Here is a 19,854-nt window from a genome sequence, read left to right as displayed (position 1 = left end):
ACAGTGGCTTCTTATATTTTCTCTAAATCTCACCAAGCTTCTTCCTAATTCAAGCTTTGAACATGCTCTTCCTTCTGCCAGGAAAACTCTTCAACAAGCTTATGCATGGCTGGCAAGAGACATCACTCCTAAGAGAGGTTTCCTAACCCATTCTTTTCTCTGTTTATTTCCTTTGCAGAAATTATCGTATTTAATTAATTTCCTAGTTTATTGTCTGTCAGTCATTCCCCTACTAGAATGAAAGCAGGATCTCTGCTTATCTTGTTTCCTTTTGTGTTTTCAGAACATAGAACAGTGCCTGGCATATAGTAAGAGCCCAATAAATATTTGTTGAATGGATGAATGAATGAAATGAGCAAAATGTCAAAAAAGAATGTACAAAACAATGTTTCTAGAGTCTAGTTGACAAAAAAATTCAGTGGTTTAGCCTTGTTACTATAGAGAATAGTGCTAGAGAACAGCAACAAAAATTTCAAAAATCCTCGTTAAAGTGCCAAGGTTTGTGCTCCAACTTTTGCCTTCAGGGATATGGAGAAATCGGTAAGGGTTAGTAGAGCTGGGATACAGAATTATTGGAGATGCACTAAGGCAATTTATTTTCTTCTTCAGGCAGAATAATTCTACTTTGTAGACTTTGAAGCTGAATAAGCAATACAGAATGTAAATTATAAATTATAGAATTATAGAAATAAACTTTTGGAAATGAATGTTTTAAAAGCAATCAATTTGTGACAAACAGGGTTTACAGCATCTTCTACCCAGGAGAGCTCTTAGTAACAAGGGATCTGGATGATTGATTTTTAGTCTAGCCTAGGCTGAGTGTAGTCCCACCTGAAGGTAATGGAAAAGATAGCTTTTCTACAGGACTCTTTCAGTCTTGTCATTCTGCTTCTGTGACTTTGAGAAAAAAGAAAATTATTTTTACCATCTACTATATAGACTGAATTCATTTCTTTGAACAACTTGTTAACTAAGCATTTATCTTGCTTAAGGCAAGGGATTATAAGGTGTGGTATACAAAGGTACATGTAATGAAGAAAGTGCCTTAAAGGAGCTTATGAATTAGTGAACTACATTTGGTAAAAATAAATGAACAAAAGATACACTTTTCTCTAAAAAATTAAGATACAACCTCCATTAAACCACTGCAGCAATCCTTCAACACTCCAAATTTGCTAATTTTACTCTTTTACAGAGACTTGAATTTTAATAGGTTGTCCTTATTCTTATCTATTTGGCCATTTCCATCTTGAGAGGTATTTACTATACCTTTTATTTTATTATGTAAAATATTTCTCAGTCAGTGCAGTACTGTAGAAAGCACTCTAGATTTAGAGTTAAGAGATGAGATGTTTTTCATTTCAACTTTGCTCTGCATTAGCTGAGTAAGTCAGTTGCTTTATCTGTGACATGAGTATAATAGGACTTGCCCTGCTTACCTCATAGATGTACTTTGTAAACTGTAAAGTATCATATATAAGGAATAGGATTTTCAAGAATGAAGCAGAGTATAAATGAGATAACACCCGTAAAAAGGAGAAGGAGAGAAGAAAAATATAATGAGGAAGAAATGTAGTTTAGAGTGAATTTGTAATCTTTATGGTTTGTAGGCATCAAGAAGAGAGCTCTGGACCAATTTTAACCCAACTGAGTTGGGAAATTTAGGAGAAGATAAGAGAAACGCAAATATTCCCATGTCTTTGGAAGACAGACTCTGAAAGCACTTATTGATTGGGATCACTATTTTTTGACTTCTGAAAAATCCAAACGGACTTTAGATTAGCTCCTATATAAATGATGGGAAATAAAGGATCTTCTTTAAGGCTGCTCTTGATCTGCTAGTAAAAATCAAGGCGTTTGAATTTCTGGTACAGAGTTATGCTCCCAAACATGGTGAGTTTTCTCTGCTTTGGCACAGCTACCCAGTACTCTTAGAAGTTGTGTGTCTGTCCCTTATACCTCAGCCTTGAAGTACATTGGAAAAATTTTATCAGCCTACCGCATTGTCACAAGCCCATTCCTTTGAGACTGGACAAAACAAATTTTACAATGCAGGGCCCCTTCTCACAATAGTTTTTGGTTGGATCTCTGCTACATTGGCCACTACTTGCATATGTTTTCCCTCTGTAGACATTTGTTTAGAACACTCCACATCTGCTTTTGTCTCCAAAGTCTCACAAGCACAATTCATTCAGTCCTATATAAAAAATGGCATGAAATGAGGATGATGAAACCTGTTGTAGTAGTGAGCAATGAATAAGTTCTTTCCCATTGCCACCTGACATAACTGACATCCGCTACATCCTAGTTCCACTTCTAGTTTCCCAGGAGTGACCTTAGCATAAGTACGTTTCTCCTCTTCAGGCTTAAATTTAATTCTTGTGGAATGTGTAATTAAAGTCTTGATGAGTGGAGAAGAAGGAAATTAGGGAAAGGAAAATAAGTAATTATCACCAGTTGGTAACCTCATAAACTTGGCTTTTCATGGGACTCATAAAATAGCATACGGAATAGATTCAACTATAGTTCTTCTAGAAAATCCAGACATATTCAACTATGTTCATATATTAGGGTAGCTCTAGTTCAAACACAATTGAAGAGGAAAAAACATTTTCATTTTACTTCTTTAATTTGAAACAGACTTTGCTTATATGGTAGTTTGTGGATAACTTTTCACATCTAGTTTTGTTACAGTTGGTTTTAGTGATAGTCTTTTAACACAGAGATCTGTCTGAGTCTTGGATACATTTTTCATACATTTGGCTAATTGGAAAATTAGTGAAATTGGTCTCTGTTCATTTGTGGATTTTCAGGATATTATTCTTCATTTTCCTTTTTGACATGCCTTTGTCTCCCAGAGCCTAATTATAGCTTCAGCCTTACCTGTAAAAGGCTTTATCTGTCAAATACTTGACATTCTAATGGGAAAGAACAATTAGCCACCTTAGATATCATTTCTGTGTTAGCCTTCTTTTGCCAGGGTTAATTGGTTAGCCTTTGGCCTTGATAAAATCTATGAGCTTGAGAAGTTATAAAATTCTTTCCTTGATGTGGAGTGGTCATAGCCGGTCTCTAAGATGTCCCCTAATTATCCCAATATCTTAGTATTTTCATGCCCTTGTTGTTCCTTACCACATGGATAGGGCAGATCTGTGTAGGGCATTGTGGAAATGATGGAGTATGACTTTCAAGGCTAGATCATAAAAAACATTGAGACTTACACCTTGCTGCCTCTTGGACACTTGTTCTGGAGGAAGCTGATACCATGCCATGATGGTACTCAAGCATTCTATGGAGAGACCAGGATTAAGGCTTCCTATAAATAGCCAGAAAATAGCTGAAGTCTTCTGCCAATAGCCATATGGGTGCACCATCTTAGAAGAATCATCTAGCTCCAGTTAAGTCTTCAGATGTGTGCAGCCCCAGCTGACATCTTGATTACAACCTTATGAGAGACATAAGGCCAAAACTACTTATCTATACTGCTCCTAAATTTCTGATCCCAGAAACTGTATAAGGTAATAAATATTGATTGTTTTAGGACACTTAAATTTTAGGGTCATTGGTGAAGCAACAATAGATAACTAATTCTGGAGTCAGTGTTTGTGAAATTCAAACATGGTCTGGTTTACCAGTGTCCAGGCTCAAGGAAAGTTTTCAAGTAACAGTTTTTAAACAGTTATTTTTTAAAACAGAGGGCTAAAAGGAAATATAACTCATGAAAGTTCTACTTTCTGTGTGATATTGTTTGTTATTAATTTCATCAGTCACCAAAAAGAAAAAAAAATTGTTGAGAAGGGACTGCCTGTGTTAGAAAACACCATAAAAATGCATCTATCCCCCCACCCACTTGACTTGTTTGTATTGAGAAGGAATGTAGGTTTGTTATCGTATTACCAAATATGTAACTCCCAGGAATATTTGGGAGATTCTGGGCCCTGGGAAATCCTCAGAAACATTTGTCTAATTCCTGAGAAATACTGAAAGGAAATCTTGGTCTCTTCAGATTCCAGGAAAAGATGTGCTTTGCAGCCCATAGTTACAAGCCCTAAGCTGTGTTGCTCTCTCACTCTTACCTGATAATCTTCACTGCAAAATTGAAAGAAGAGAGCACACAATTTTGAGTATGTGAGAGTGGTGGAAATTTAAGTAGCTTGTTCAGATGTTAATGAGAGTAGAGGACTGGGTGCTTTTGAACAACTGATTGAGATGACAATCACTGTGTAGAATTAGTCATGTGTATGGAATTTGGAAAATGAAGTGGAACCCAGGGTTGTGATAAGAATTATTGGTGCATATTAAGATATCCAAGATAGATGTAAAGCAAGTCCCTTTCTAGCACCACTGAACAAGATTCTTAAGGACACCTGCCTGTCAGTAGCCTATGCTAGATGTACCAGACATTGGACAAGCATGGTTTCCAAAATATTGGGGGAACTGATAAATGAATGCCTACTATTTAAAATTTAAATTAACATACAGTAAAATTTACTTACTTAGCAGAGTTGTACCATTCAATGAGTTTTAATACATGTATAGATTCATTCAACTACTACCATAGTCAGGATACAGAACAGTTCTATCACTCAAAAAACTCTCTTGCACATGGAAGCAACCGAAATGTCCTACTATAGATGATTGGCTAAAGAAGCAGTGGTACATATGTACAATGGAATATTACTCAGCCATGAGAAGAGATGAAATACTGCTATTTGTGACAACATGGATGGACCTTGAGATAATCACGCTAAGCGAAATAAATCAGACAGGAAAAGTTGAAAATCACATGATATCACTTATATGTGGGATATACACTCAAAAGCACCAAATGAACAGGACAAACAAACAGAAACTAATGGACATGGGCTATAGACTAGTGGTTACCAGAGGACTATAGACTAGTGGTTACTAGGGAGGTGGGGGAGGTGGGGGAGGTGGGGGGAGGTAGGGGGAGGTAGATGGAGTTAAGGGGGACAAATATAGGAGGATAGGGGGAATGTGAAGTGGGTAAAGAGGATCAAATATAGGGGGACAGGGAGAGGGTGAAGTGGGTAAAGGGGATCAAATATATGGTAGATGAAGGAAACTGGACTTTGGATGATAAATGCAATAGAATATACAGATGTCAAATTATAATGTCTCCCTGAAAATTATATAATTGTATTAACCAATGTTACCCCAATAAACTTAATTAAAAAAACTTTTGCAGTGCCTATTTGTAGTCATACCCTCCTCTCTCTACTTTTCTCTACCAATCACTGATCTGTTTTGTCACTATAGTTTGTCTTTTCAAAAATATTATATAAATATATGTAAATGCATAAATATAGCATGTAGCCTTTTAGACTGGCTTCTTTCATTCAGCATAATGCCTTTGATATTCATCTAACTTTTTGCTTGTACCAATAGCTCATTCCATTTTTGCTGAGTAATATGTCTTGATATTACCAGTTTGTTATCCACTCACACATTGAAGGACATTTGGGTTCTTTCCAGGTTTTGGTGATTAAATATTCAGGTACAAGTTTTTGTGTGAATGTAAGTTTTCATATCCCTGGGATACATGCCTAGGAGTACAATTGCTAGGTTATAAGATAAGTTTATATTTTAATTTATGAGAAACTGCCAAACTTTTCTACAGTGGCTGTGCCAGTTTGCATCCCAACAAGTAATGTATTAGAGTACCATTTTGTCTACATTCTTGTCACCACTTGGTATTGTCATTATTTTTTTAAAAATTTTCGCCATTCTAATAAACTTGTGGTTGTATATTCATAGTGATTTTATTTTATATTTTTCTAATGGCTAATGATGTCGAACATCTTGTCATATGCTCAGTTGCCTACTTTTTATTTTGCAAAGGATATTTAGTTAAATATAAAAGAACATTTTAATATTAAAAAAGTGAATTGTAGCCTCACAAAAGTATCGCCACATTGTCTTATTTTCATTTTACCTCAGGCCAGTTGAAATTTGATTGTGATTATGCATTGATCTACTGGCAAGCCTTTGGGAGTCTGTAGTCCAGTACTTGTTATTTTGGCGTTGGCATTACTGTTAGAATGCGTGATTCAGTGTAGTCAATTCCTTTTACTGAAAGGTCCTCATAAATAAATCATCACTAGCTCTACACCATTTATAGGGTCACATGTAGAGTTTCTGGCATGACAGTTAAGATACTTCATAATTTTTCTTCCCACTACCTTTTTTTAAACTTTATTTGCTGCCATTCCTCCTATTACTTTGCTCCCAGCAACCTCACTTACTTTCTACTGTCCTTCATGGAATCCCAGTTGTATCCTATTTATTCTCCATGCTGTTACTCAGTGTTTTACAAAGTATATTCTGAGAAACTTCTGTGTTGGAATAATCTGGAATTGTTAAATATGCAGAGTTCCGAGCCCTGCTCTGGACTTACTGAGTTAAACTTTCTGGAGATGGACAACAGCAATATGCATTTTAACAAATGTTTCATGTATAATCCTTAGGCACAACTGAGAATGAGAACCCCTGAATCTAGCTCTAGAATCTAGATGCTGAAATCTTGCTTTGGTGAAGCTATCATATGCGACTCCCAGTCCACAGTAATTTTACCTTCCTCTAAAGGACTGTTGAACCTCTCTTCCTATTTCAATTTGTCAGTGGCACTCATTTTGGCATTTCATCTATTATATTTTATTGTGGTTTAAATGGTAAGTATGGTTTAGTTTATAATCCGCTGAAGGATAGAGATTCTTTTCATATTCTCTTTAACATGTGTGTAGTGTAATATAGCATGATATAATGCACACAAAGTATATATGTAGAATTGAGCTCAAGAAAGCAAAACAAAAAGAGAGAATATGAGAGTAAGAGAGAAAGAGAAGAGGCAATGAAAGATAAAACAAAGTGCAAGCATGTGGCCACACATACACACCCACAGACACATACATACACATACACACACAGAAATTTCCTGTTTGTATAATGAAATCCTGTGTGTGCTTTTTTCCCCTTCCATTACTCATTCTTTGAATTTGTCTTTTTCCCCCTTTCTGGCCTTTTGGGAAAATAAGGACAGGTGACATGTGCATGCACAGCTAGCTGGAAAAAGTCATTTTATGTACAGTAAATGGAACTAGTACATCCTTCTGGGAAAAGGGCCCACACACCTTCTTTTGCATCTAAGTACTTTAAACATGTTAGGAACTTGGTGAAATGTGAAGACACACTAACCTTCACTTATAGACATCTAAATTTGGACATATTATTTCCATCCTTTCTGGTAGTGGAGTTCCGAAAATCGAGGAGAACAGCAATTGTTTCTAATCATTTTTCAAAGGCATAGTTACTCTGTGAACAATGATGATGTAAAGCTTTGGGAATCTTGCCTTTGATTTGAATTATTTTCTACTTACAGTGCTAAATTTATTTAAGCCTTTGAACATCCTATTGACACTTTAAAAAATCTTAAATATTTGTGATACGAAGGAGTGGCAATGTGTCATTGCTTTTATAGTGTGTTGACTAGCCAAGCATGATAGTCTCTGAAACTTATCATGTTCATTCCACTTACTCCTCAGTGCTTTACTCATAGCATCAAATTTTCATATACTACCCTCCCTTCCTGCCCAAATCTTTTCTATTATTGAAGTCCCACAGCAGTTCCCACCTTCTCCATGAAACTTACTGTTACCGTTCAAGCCCACAAGGATTTCTCCCTCCTGTAAACTCTTAGTACTTCCCATCTATAGCTCTTACTTGATGCCTAACATACAGATTGTCTGGTACCATAGCATTGTTTTGTTGTTTAACTCTGTCTTTGTTTAGCTTTCCACCAGTAGGTGTCTTCTTTTACAAGCTAGCTGAGATTCCTTGATGTTAGGGACTTTTCTTTTGGGACTTTTCTAGCACTGAAGAAATGAATGAATAATTAGGTAGTTGTAGCAACACTTTGACCTTTGTAGAGACAACTGTTGGTGATAACTGGTAAGGAATGCCACAAAGTTCGTTTCTTAAAGAGACAGCCAATGTGAAAATAAATATTATATGTAGACAGATCTACTGGGACATTACACAACTTTAAATAGTATGTGTTTTTCATCCCTTGTTTGTAAATGTGTTCATAATTTGCAGTGGATAATGCCTAATGATGTGAGGGTGTGATTGAGGCCATATCTATACTTGACCTGCATACTGATCCATGACAGTCATGGCCAGACTGCTCATTTTTGCCATCTTTATAATCAATATTAATTGCTGTGGCTGAACACATCATGTCATGAGTCCCATTGATTGTTTAGATAATCCTAGAAAACAGATGGTTGGTGCCTTGGTCTGTTGGTTCCACACATATGGATGTGGCCTTATATTCTGAAGGACGAGATAACAATTTACAGAGCTGCTGTAGCTTGTTGGTAAAGTTTATCTACTTCAGAAGGTACTTTTTACCCTTTTACGAGGTCCAAAGGAGTATGAAAGGCTTGAGCTCCTGTTATCTTTTGAAATCTTTTTGATTCAGAAGCTATATATCTAACCCAGAAACCCAAGAGTCAATCTTAGCTCTTCCCTTTCTCTGACTCACTTAATTCAATCAGGAAACAAGTCCTATCAGTCTAGCTCTAAAGCATCTTGAGTTGATGCTCTACTCTCATACTTACTGTTGCTGCCTGATTTCAGAGTTTCTTAGTTCATCAAGATTAACTTTTTCCCTGCCTACAGTCTAATCTGCCTCTCTAAAACATCTTTTCAACTGTCATTGTGGGGGGAATCATGTTATTCCTGCTTAAAATGCTTTCATGACTCCCATTGCTTAAGTAATAAAAATGTAGTCTTTATATGGCACCCAAAGCCTTCAGTTATCTGGTCCCTGCCTAACCTTCCAGATACATCTATGGAATATTCCCTTTGTATTCTCTAGACACATTGAATTACAGTTTCCTAGCTGAACCATGTTATTTCATGCATCCATGCCATGGCACATAATCCTCTTTTTAATTAGAATGCCCTTCTCCACCCAACTATCCTACCCCATAAAGGCTCTGAGCAAGTAGTGTTTCCAAGTTGAAGCTTTTCCTGACCACTCCCTTGTCATCTGGACCTCTACTACACTCTAGACAAACTTCCATCTTAGCACCTGTAAAATCTTTATCGAATCATTTCTTTACATGTCTGACTTCCTCAATTAGACTACAAACTTTTGGGTGTACAAAAGTGAATATTTATTTAGAAGGAGAAAGTACAAAAAATTACAAATTTTCAGAAGCTGACACCAAAACATCACAAAATCTGGAGCAGTAATATATAGATATTATTTAGCATTATGTGCATATATACATATAACATTATATATATATACACATATATATCATTAACAGTTCAACATACTTCTATAATACTTTTTTACTATGTATTTTTGGCTACTTACTTGTTTCTTTAAATTGTGGTTCAGAACATTTAATAGGAGATCTACCCTCTTAAATTTTTAATGCAGTATTGTTATCCGTAGGCATCATGTTTCACAGCAGATCACTAGAACTTAATTATCTTATATAACTGAAATTTTATACCCATTGGAAAGCAACTCCCCATTGTCCCCCTCCCACTAGCCACTGGAAAACAACATGCCACTTTCTGATTCTATGAGTTTGACTATTTTAGATACCTCGTATAAGTGGAATCATGCAGTATTTGTCCTTCTGTAACTGGCTTATTTCACTTCATATGCTGTCCCCCAGGTTCATTCATGATGTTCCGTGTGACAGGATTTCTTTTCTTAAATGGAATATTATTCCATTTAATCTATATTTCACAGTTTTCTTATACATTTATCTATTGATGGATATTTAGGTTGTTTTCACACTTTGGCTATTGTAATATTACAATGACAATGGAAGTACAGCTATCTCTTCAAGATTGTGATTTCAATTCTGGATATACACCCACAAGTGGGATTGCTGGGTCATATGGTAACTCTATTTTTAATTTTTTGAGGAACCACCATACTGTTCTCCATAGTGTCTGTACCATTTTACATGCCCACCAACAGTGTACAGGGTTCCAGTTTCTCCATATTCTTGTCAACGCTTATTACCTCATGTTTTTTTTTTCTAATATAGCCATCTTAGCAGGTGTGAGATGACATCTTAATATGGTTTTGATCTGCATTTCCCTGATGATTAGCTGTGTTGAGCATCTTTCCATTTTGTTGGTCATTTGTATTTCTTTAGAGAAATGTCTGTTCGAGTCTTTTGCCCATTTTATTTTTTTAATATGCCTCTCGTTTTCTTTTCTTTTTTCTTTTTTTTTTGTTATTTTTTCATTTATTTTTTATGGTGATATTGGTTAATAAAATCTAGTAAGTTTCAGGTGTACAGTTCAACAGTAAGGCATAAATATTGCATTGTGTGTTCACCGCCCATACTTAGATTTCTTTCTTTCACCACATATTTGACCCCTTTTACCCTACCTACCACCTCTCACCCTCCTTTACCCATTTTAAAATTGGGTTGTGTTTTTGCTATTGCATTGTAAGAGTTCCTTATGTGTCATGAATGTTAATCCTTTATAAATAACATGATTTGCAAATACTTCGGCCCATTTTGTATGTTGTGTTTCACTCCGTTGTTTCCTTTCCTGTGCAGAGCCATTTAACCTGATGTAGTCCCATTTATCTATTTTTGCTTTTGATGCTTATGCCTTTGGTATCATATCCAAGAAAGCATTGCTTTAGATCAATGTCATGAAGCTTTGTCCCTATGTTTTCTTCTAGGAGTTTTACAGTTTCAGGTCTTATGTTTAAGTCTTTAATCCATTTTCGGTTGATCTTTGTGTATGATATAAGGGTCCAATTTCATTCTTCTGCATGTGAACATCCAGTTTTACAGTACCATTTATTGGAGAGACTCTCCTTTCCCCATTGTGTATTCTTAGCACCCTTGTCAAAGATAAGTTGACCATATATACATGGGTTTATTTCTGAGCTTTCTGTTCTATCCCATTAGTGTATATTCCTGTTTTCATGCCAGTACGATAACATTTAAATCATTATAGCTTTGTAATATATTTTTTAATGCCTACAGCACCTGGTATTCCAAGGTGGTCTCCCATCGAAGTACTAACCAGGCCTAACCCTGCTTAGCTTCCAAGATCAGATAAGATTGGGCATGTTCAAGGTGGTATGGCTGTAGACTGTAATATTTTTTGAAATTAGGAAATATGATGCTTTCATCTTTGTTCTTCTTTCTCAAAATTACTTTGCCTGTTTGGAGTCCTTGTGGTTCCATATGAATTTTAGGATTTTTTTTCCTATTCCTGTAAAAAGAAATAACATTGAGATTTCGACATCGATTGCATTGAATCTGTAGATTCCTTTGGGTAGTACAGACATTTTATCAATATTAAGTCTTCCAATCTATGAACATAGGATAACTTTCCATTTATTTGTGTCTTCTTTAGTTTTTTCATCAATGTTTCATAGTTTTCAGCATAAAAGTCTTTCACCTCCTTGTTTGTTTATTGCTAAGAATTTTGTTCTTGAGCTATTGGAAATGGGATTATTTTCATTATTTCCTTTTCAGGTAGCTTGTAAGTCTGCAGAAAAATAACTGATTTTTGTATGTTCATTTTATATCCTGCAACTTTACTGAATGTGTGTGTTTTATCTAACAGGTTTTTTTGTGCGTTCATGTATTCTTTAGTTTTCTACATATATGATCATGTCATCTAAAAACATAATTTTACTTCTTCCTTTCCAATTTGGATACCTTTTATTTATATTTATTTTTTGCCTAATTGCTTTGGCTAGGACTTTAACAGAAATGATAAGAGTGGGCATCCTTACTTTGTTCCTGATCTTGAAGGAAAATTTTTAAGATTTTCACCATTGAATATCATGTTAGCTGTGGATTTTTCATATATGACCTTTATGATAATTTTGAAACAAATGAAAATGAAAACAGAACATATCAAAATTTATGGGATACAGCAAAAACAGTACTAACATGGAAGTTTATCATGATAAATTCCTACATTGAGAAAGATCTTAAACAATGATCTTTACACCTCAAGGAATTAGAACAAAAACAAACTAATCCCAAAGTTAGCAGAAGAAAAGAGATAATAAAGATTAGACTAGAAATAAATTTAATACAGAATAGAAATACATAAAATCACATATGCACCAGACGGCTTCTAAGTTTCCCTCCAGTTCCAAGTTCATGAGATTCTGTTTTTGCGGAATTATTCTGAATGAAATTAGTCAGCCACTCTGAGGTCTGATTGTCCCGCTAAGGTGTCAGTAACACTAGCTTCCAGCAGAGAAAATCCATTCCACTACCACCACTATCTTGTTGGGGGTCCTTTAAGTTTAGTTTCCAGTGATGATAATAGATTTGTACTGAGCCATCTATAGCCCTCTTCTTTCTACCCTTTCTTTGTACCCTTTCCTGACCTACAAATACACATACTGATGCACACACCTTATCATCTTTCTGCCTCAGTCTAAAGCCATTGAAGAAGAAACCAATTGGCAGACCAAGATATCAAACCCTGATTTTAGACACATTAACACCATCCTAAAACCAAAAAAGAAAAATGCTGTTTTGATTATAAGTTAGGCTAAAAGAGTAAAAATAAAACACTTTATATTATGTAAGTTTTGTTCTGATAAACTGTTCTCACCTAGTTTCTCTTCATTGTGCTCTAAAGTTTCAATCCCCTTGACATTTGACTTATAGGTTATGACTTTCCATAACAGCAGTTATGATTTGTTCTGTGGCTAGCTGGAAGGTTACAAGTTCTGAAATGAAAAGCCAGGAAATCTGAACCTCCAGCATAATCAGCCTGAATACAATTTATTAGTGAAGATGTGAAAGTTCATTCCATTTGAAATAAATTATTTGTTTTTACTCAAATGATGCAGTATATTAGTCTGCTATGGCTGCCATAGAAAATACCACACACTGGGTTGCTTAAACAACCGAGGTTTGTTTTCTAACCATTTTAGAGTTTGGAAGTCTGAGATCAGGATGTGAACCAGGTTGATTTCTTTTGAGGCCTCTTTCCTTGAATTGCAGATGGCCACGGTCTTGCTGTCTGTTCACACTGTCTTTTCTCTGTGCATGCATTCCTAGTGTCTCCTCATGTGTCCTAATCTGCCCTTTTTATAAAGACACCAGTTATATTGGATATGGCCTGTCCTGACAGCCTCATTTTAATAACTTAATTACCCCTTTAAAGGACCTATCTCCAAGTAGGGTACTGGGGGCTAGGGTTTCAAAATATAAATTTGGAGAGACACAATTCAGCTCATAACATGTACAATATTATTTTACACATTCTGAGTTAATAGAGTTAGAAGAGACTTTAGAAAATGTAGTACAATCCCCTCATTTTGTAGGGGTGAGGGACTGAGGCACGGGGAGGTTAAGATGCTTGCCTAAGGCAAGCCGCATGGAGTTAGTGGCAGAAGCAGAACTAGAAAACAGGACCAACCCCTTTCCACCTTGCCATATTGCTACTTTAGTTCATTGACCTATTCATGTCTATAACCTCTCTCCTTCCTTCTCCCTCTCTCCTCTCTCCTCTCTTATTTGGGATAGATATAAAATTGGCTATTTTAAGACCATTTACTTTTATTTCCCTATACTCACTCCCCTCTACAACTCACATTTTAAAAAGAAAAAAAAAATCAAGGGATTTTTCTGCTTAATTTCTTATCACTTTTCCATTTTATACATACATTTTTTTCATTCTTGCTTTGAAACAATAGAATTTTTTTCTGAGGTAAATGAACTTGTCTTTACCTGGATAGACAAGGGACTAAAATCAAAGGAAACTCAGCTTTTTTCCACCTTCTGGGGATCCAAGCTAGAGAAAGAAGATTAGCACAAATGTATGCTTCTCCCTTCTTTTTACCTATCTTTTTCTCTTATTAATAGGAAGTCAAGCCTTCTAGAAACTTTGATACACACTCTCCTTCTCCACTGACCCTCACAGCCCCCCTCACCTCCTTAAAGACAAAAAATACCAGTATTGAACTGGTGGTGTGAAAACTGCCTGAATGTTCTTTCTTTAGCCAGAGTATTTAAGCTCAAACCTTGGAACCTGAAAGGAAAGTAAATTCTGAATGCAAATATACCTTTTCTTCACTTGTAAATTCTCTCCACTCTGCCTTTTTAGAGTGAAATATGAAGACAGAAATAGGAGAAATTTTGAGTTATGAAGTGCAGGATCTGAACGTTCAAAAGATTTATTAAAATTAGGTATACTCTTCCATTTAATCCTTGAGGTTTGATTTTACTTAAACTACTGGCATTTGTTCTCAACAGTCAGTCAGTTACCTCAGTGGACCAGGAAACACTTTCCTTTCTCTAAATTCCCAGTTGTTTGCTTCTTGAAAGATAGATGTTTAATGACAAAAAAGCCTTTCTTTAAATGAGTCAGTCCCTTTTGGTAATGTAGCCCCCATGCTGCTCCTCTCTTACCCTGCTGATTACTAAGAGATCCATCAGGTTAAGTCATCCCCTGTGAAGAAATGAGAGGGCAGGGATTCATCCCGTATTGCCTCTAGTGCAATGTGTCAGAGCTTGATCTTCTTGCCCACTTATTCAGTACAGACAGAAACACTGGAAAGCACTAAAATATTATAGATGCCTGTGCCACTGAGGTATAAAAAGGTAATTAAATCCATATCTGTTAGGCAGATCTCTATGGAACCATAGTCTTAATGATTTTGACTTTCCAGAAGATAGGGACATAGATTAAATTTGATTGGCATGATCTCAGACTGGAAATGAATGTGAGGTGAAAATAAGTACACGGTTATATTACTTAATAAACAATTTGGACAGCATGAGATAATAAAGTAGTGATTTCTTTTTTAAAATTCTAGAAATTTCTGATTTAGGGGGATAGAGTTTGGCTACAAGGTTCTAATCTTACCCCTATCCAAGTCATTTTAACTGGAAGTTCCACTGCTTACATAGTTAAAAAACATATAACATAAAGTTCCACTTTTTATGTTTTAAATATTTAATTTCTGTTTAAGAGTTTATTTGAACAAAAAGTTCCTCACCTTCTAAAAAGTGTTCTAAAACAGGTATCCCCAGCTCCTGGTTCACAGACCATTTCTGGTCTGTGGCCTGTTAGGAACCAGGTTGCACAGTGGGAGGGGAGTGGTAGGTGAGCAAAGCTGCATCTGGATTTGCAGCCGCTCCCCAGTGCCAGCATCACCACCTCAGTTCATCGGTATTAGATTCTCATAGGAGCACCGGTCCCTGGTGCCACAAAATTTGGAGACTGCTACAATCTAAAGTACTGTAAGAAAGAATTTCTTCCTGATTTGTGAATATATTTATATTTTAAAAGTATATAAAATAAAGTATTGTACCACCTTTAAATAGCTTTTTATTGAAAATAATAAAATTGAAACAGCCCTAGTTGCTGTACCTGTTGAACAAGTTTCCTTTGCATGGTGACAGTTCACATGCATCGTCAGCTTTTCCCCATCCTTGTTTCCAGTGGTTTGAATAGCAAGTGCCACTATGTTGTTTGAGGTATCGGGAGCCAGATTATGACTGAGAAAGAGTTCTCTTGCTTTTCTCCTCTTTACAATTACTAAGGCTTTGAGCAGGCATTTGCACCCATGTACTTTGGTGGCTGCCACTCCTACTGTGATTTTTAAGTGTTTTCCTCTGTTACAAAGTGTAGTCCTAAAAAAGAGCCATTGTGTGCTGATATTTCTTTGGTGAGATCATACCATCCAATGAGCCAGAGAGGGATGTATTGAAGGGAGATATTTGAGAACACCTATTCTTCTCTAGCACTACTGTTCATCACAGGGATAGAACTAGTTCTGTGAGAGACACACAATGTCTGGTAGGCTTGATTTGGTGCAGTGGATTTATTGAATGGTCCATGTTAATCATAGCAATCAGCAATTGCTTTCTCATTGCTCCAGGTTACCGTTTGCTGCAGTTTTTGATTGTTTTATAATGAACTGTCCTTAGTCTAACTGCAGGCTTCAGGTCTGTTTAGCAGAACTGAGAATTATCACTACCCAAAATTCTAAAAGACCATGTTGCAAATAGGAGGGAGGTCATAATTCCTGTCTGAGTATTAAATGTTCCAATTATCACACTTTACATACATATGCATAAAATTTCTCAACTCTCCCTACCCACTCTATCACTCTATTCATTAATTCTATGCAATTATATAGCACTTTACATTCTCCAAAGTACTTTCACATATATTCTTGTTTAATCCTTACACTATCCCTGTGAGTTAAAAATTGTTCTCTATTTGATAGATAAAGAAAGGGAGGCTAAGAGAGGTAAGATTTCAGAGCTAGGAAATAGTTGAGCCTGAATTGTTTTTCTGAGCTCCTCACCTGCTACTTTTTGTCTATTATGCCCCAGCTATGTTTGTTATAGAGATTTAGTAACTTGGCTAAGGTCACACTGTTAGGAAGTAAAAGGTCTGTGCTTCAAATTCAGACAGTGTGGCTTCATTATTAAACCTGTCTTTGCCAAACTTTCCCCATTTGAAAAATGGGAATGGGAATAGTACCTATTTCATAGAGTTGTTGTGAGGATTAAGTGAATTGATATATGGAAGGTACGTAGAACAGTGCCTTGAATAGTCAACATTATATTAGTGTTTGTTGCCATTAGTACTTATATTATCATCCTTGTCATATTCAACAGCGGCATTATTGCATTGCGTGGTGGTTAAGACCTTAGTCATTTAATGCTGATTACCGGGGTTCAAATCCAGACTCTACCACTGACTGTGTGACCTTGGACAAGTTACTTCAGCACTCTGTGCCTCAGTTTCCTCATATATAAAATATTACATAAAGAAAGACTGCTATTTTATGACTATTAAATGAGTTAATCCATGTAACATGTCTAGCCTAATGCTCAATGCATAGAACCCCCACTTCTCTTATTCCTAACATCTTGGCCGCAAACTCAGACCCATGAAGTATCTGTATGGCAGTTGTGTAATGTATATGGCATATGTAATTCATCAGTCCTCTATAGTCTAATCACAGAAGCCAGTGGTTTGGTTGTCATGGCAGTTCTTCAATAGGAATGTATTTGTCACATAAAAAGTTATTTTTGGTCAATCAATGTGGTGTTGGTAAAATGAACATTCACTGGAGATCTAGTTCCATTGCTGAGTGGCCTTTCAAGTGAAATTACGGAGCCTAGATAAATTCCTTTAGCAAGAGTATGAAATAATAACTTCCCAGTTGCTCTCTTTTCTATCAATTGCTTATGCTATGAAGCTGTAGTTTCCAGCCTATAGTGGAGTGGGCCTACACTGATAACACAATGTGATACTATATTTAGGGACAAAAATGTTTTCAGTTTGAAGTTTTTTCCAGTACTGTATTAGAAGGTAATTGGAAAATGAGATTTACTTAGCAGTTACTTTTGAAGTAACTTTGCTAGACCCCATTTATTAAGTACTAAAGGAGATCCTATGCACAGCTTCACAGGCATCCCCTCAGTTTGTGAAATGAGTTTTATTCCAAAGGATCATTTTTAGGTTACTTGTTTGGCAATTGCATGTTTTCTTATAGAAACAATGCTGTTATCATGGGGGAAATCTCAGGTTAGTTTACAAAATTGGATTTAACCCAAGATATAAAACTAAAATACTGTACCTTAAGTTCAGAAATCATGTACAAGAATGCTGTCTCAGTGCTAGTCATTAAAGCAAATATATGTAATTGACTAAGAAGTAGCACATTGAATGCTAAAGCAAGGAAATAACAGTTAATTACAAATTGAAGATATAGATGGAGATGTTGGTGATTCTTCCTGAAGATAATTTCTGGGTGCTTTCAGTGGACATTAGAAATTGGCACAGGTTTTATGTCTAATTTCACTTCAGAAAGGATGGCTTTCCTTTTCCTTGATACAGGTATCTCACTAGTAATGCTCTTATAACTATCAGCCATGATTACAGTCATTTGGGGTTCACACATAGAACAAAGAGACTAAAAGAGAGGTTATCATTGAAGTAGCTAGGCAAAAAAAAGTGGAAGAAACAATGATTTAAAGGGATGATATGGGTCCATGTGAAAATATGTCATTGCTTAAGGTAGAGTTAACTAATCACAGTGAATGGTGAAAGAAAAATGGGAGGTCAGCTTGTACATAGGATCCCAGTGGAAAGAAAAGTGAAAAGTTTCCCACGATACCCCAGCACCTTTTAAACTTTTATTCAGACATTCTTCCTATACTGCCGTTCTTCGCATCTGTCCTCTCTCCCCTGCTAGTCTACCTCTTGGAAGGCAGAAATGATTTCTTATTCATCCATCTGCTTCCAACAATACCTAGCACATACTGGGTGTAGAACACACTGTATTTTGAAATAAAATCAGATATGATCTCATTGCTGAATCCATTTGCTTTTTATTGACCAGGGCATTAAAATCTGTAAAATTGTGCCTGCAACTACCATGAGGTACAGAATACTAGTATTTGTCAGAGTTGAATTCAGAATTGTGACATCCCAAATGAAGAATTGAGAATCCATTCATGAACGGTCTGTCTGGTTATAGACATATTATCTTCTTCCTGTTTCATGGGTGACACCTTTTACTCAGCCCTTCTTTATCTTCCTGCCTAGAAGCTTTGGAGGCTCCCTGATTGACAAAGGTCTCTGGAAATATGGATTTTATAGCTTCCTCCAGGAATACATTCTAGTTCTAAAGAGGTGGTGTTGAGTTTAACTCTTGATTCTTTGTCTTCCTCTTTGCTTTCGTTCTGTTTGACCCCTTCTCTGATTCATTCCTGCTGGAGACAAAGCCACATGGTGAACCACGGGGAACAGTCTGTAATGAAACAACAAGCTGCTCCCAATTTTAAATATTGCATGTTGGGGCAAAGGCAGAGTTCCTTCTCCTCCAAAGCTATAACATTAAAAAAAATTCTGTTTGATATTCAGAGTTATTTGATCTGGCAGTTTAACAACTGTTGATGTTTTAATTGCGTCTTTAAAGGATTTCATCTACATTTCTAGGTTTATTTTTATTTTACTCTGAAGGAATGTCAATATTAGCCATCACTTTGCCCAGTAAGTTACCATTGCAGGATCTTGGAGTAAAATCCAGTAATTACTGGAGCTGGTAACTTAAGACCATGCTGAGGAACTTGGCAGTTTTCCTTTTCCTGAGGAGGCATCTCTTCCCGTACATCTAGCAATCATGTATTGTTCTGAATCAATTTCAAGCAAGTGTTGTACTTTGGAGATCAGCTTTCTATGTTCATTTGGAAGAGATTGAGGTCATTCTATTCTGGGTGAAAAAGGAATTTTAAGTCACGCTTAACTCAGACAAATATACAATTGCAAGATGTGATACAAGAAAGACTTAGTGATATTAAAATCTCCTGGGGTCTTACTTCATTTTTATTTGTCTATTCATATTCTCCCAGGACCCAAAAGTATACTTTGTTGGCATGCTACTTACATGTATGCAACTAGCGCTTGAATTTTCTGAACAAAACTACTTACATTCAAAGCTTTTTAGAGATGAAACGGCCTTCTGAGATCATCTAGCCTAGCCTCCTCTAAATGCTTTTAACTCATATTCATTAATAAAAGGAGGCCTGGTTGAGCTCACATCTTTGCTCTTTGTTATATATTCTTTGAATTATTGCCATAAAAAAAATGTTTATTAAGTGCTTACATGCTGAACCCAGTCTGAAGCAATTTGCTTCAGAAGATATGGTTCTTGGAGTTTTATAGCTTACATGCTAAAACCAATGGCACTTACATACTGCATATTGACTTTCACCTTTTCTGAAGTCTCTACACTCTCTCACCAACACTACCACCCTCACATGCATACATCTT

General features: G+C 36.1%; 1 protein-coding gene and 1 non-coding gene across 13 annotated transcripts in view; one reads left to right on the top strand and one right to left on the bottom strand.

Annotated features, from left to right (window-relative positions):
* The window catches only part of EDA (ectodysplasin A), a 283,804-nt gene that overhangs the window by 155,652 nt on the left and 108,298 nt on the right, over positions 1-19,854 (top strand). The gene's annotated exons all lie outside the window — the stretch shown is intronic.
* LOC111746476 lies at positions 11,052-11,170 on the bottom strand. Its single transcript, XR_002783136.1, has one exon. It is a non-coding gene; the product is annotated as a 5S ribosomal RNA (ribosomal RNA).

Source organism: Pteropus vampyrus, unplaced genomic scaffold, assembly GCF_000151845.1.
Source record: "Pteropus vampyrus isolate Shadow unplaced genomic scaffold, Pvam_2.0 Scaffold191, whole genome shotgun sequence".
Taxonomy (NCBI): domain Eukaryota; kingdom Metazoa; phylum Chordata; class Mammalia; order Chiroptera; family Pteropodidae; genus Pteropus; species Pteropus vampyrus.
The sequence above is the reverse complement of the archived record's forward strand: the minus strand, read 5'-3'. Positions and strand labels throughout refer to the sequence as shown.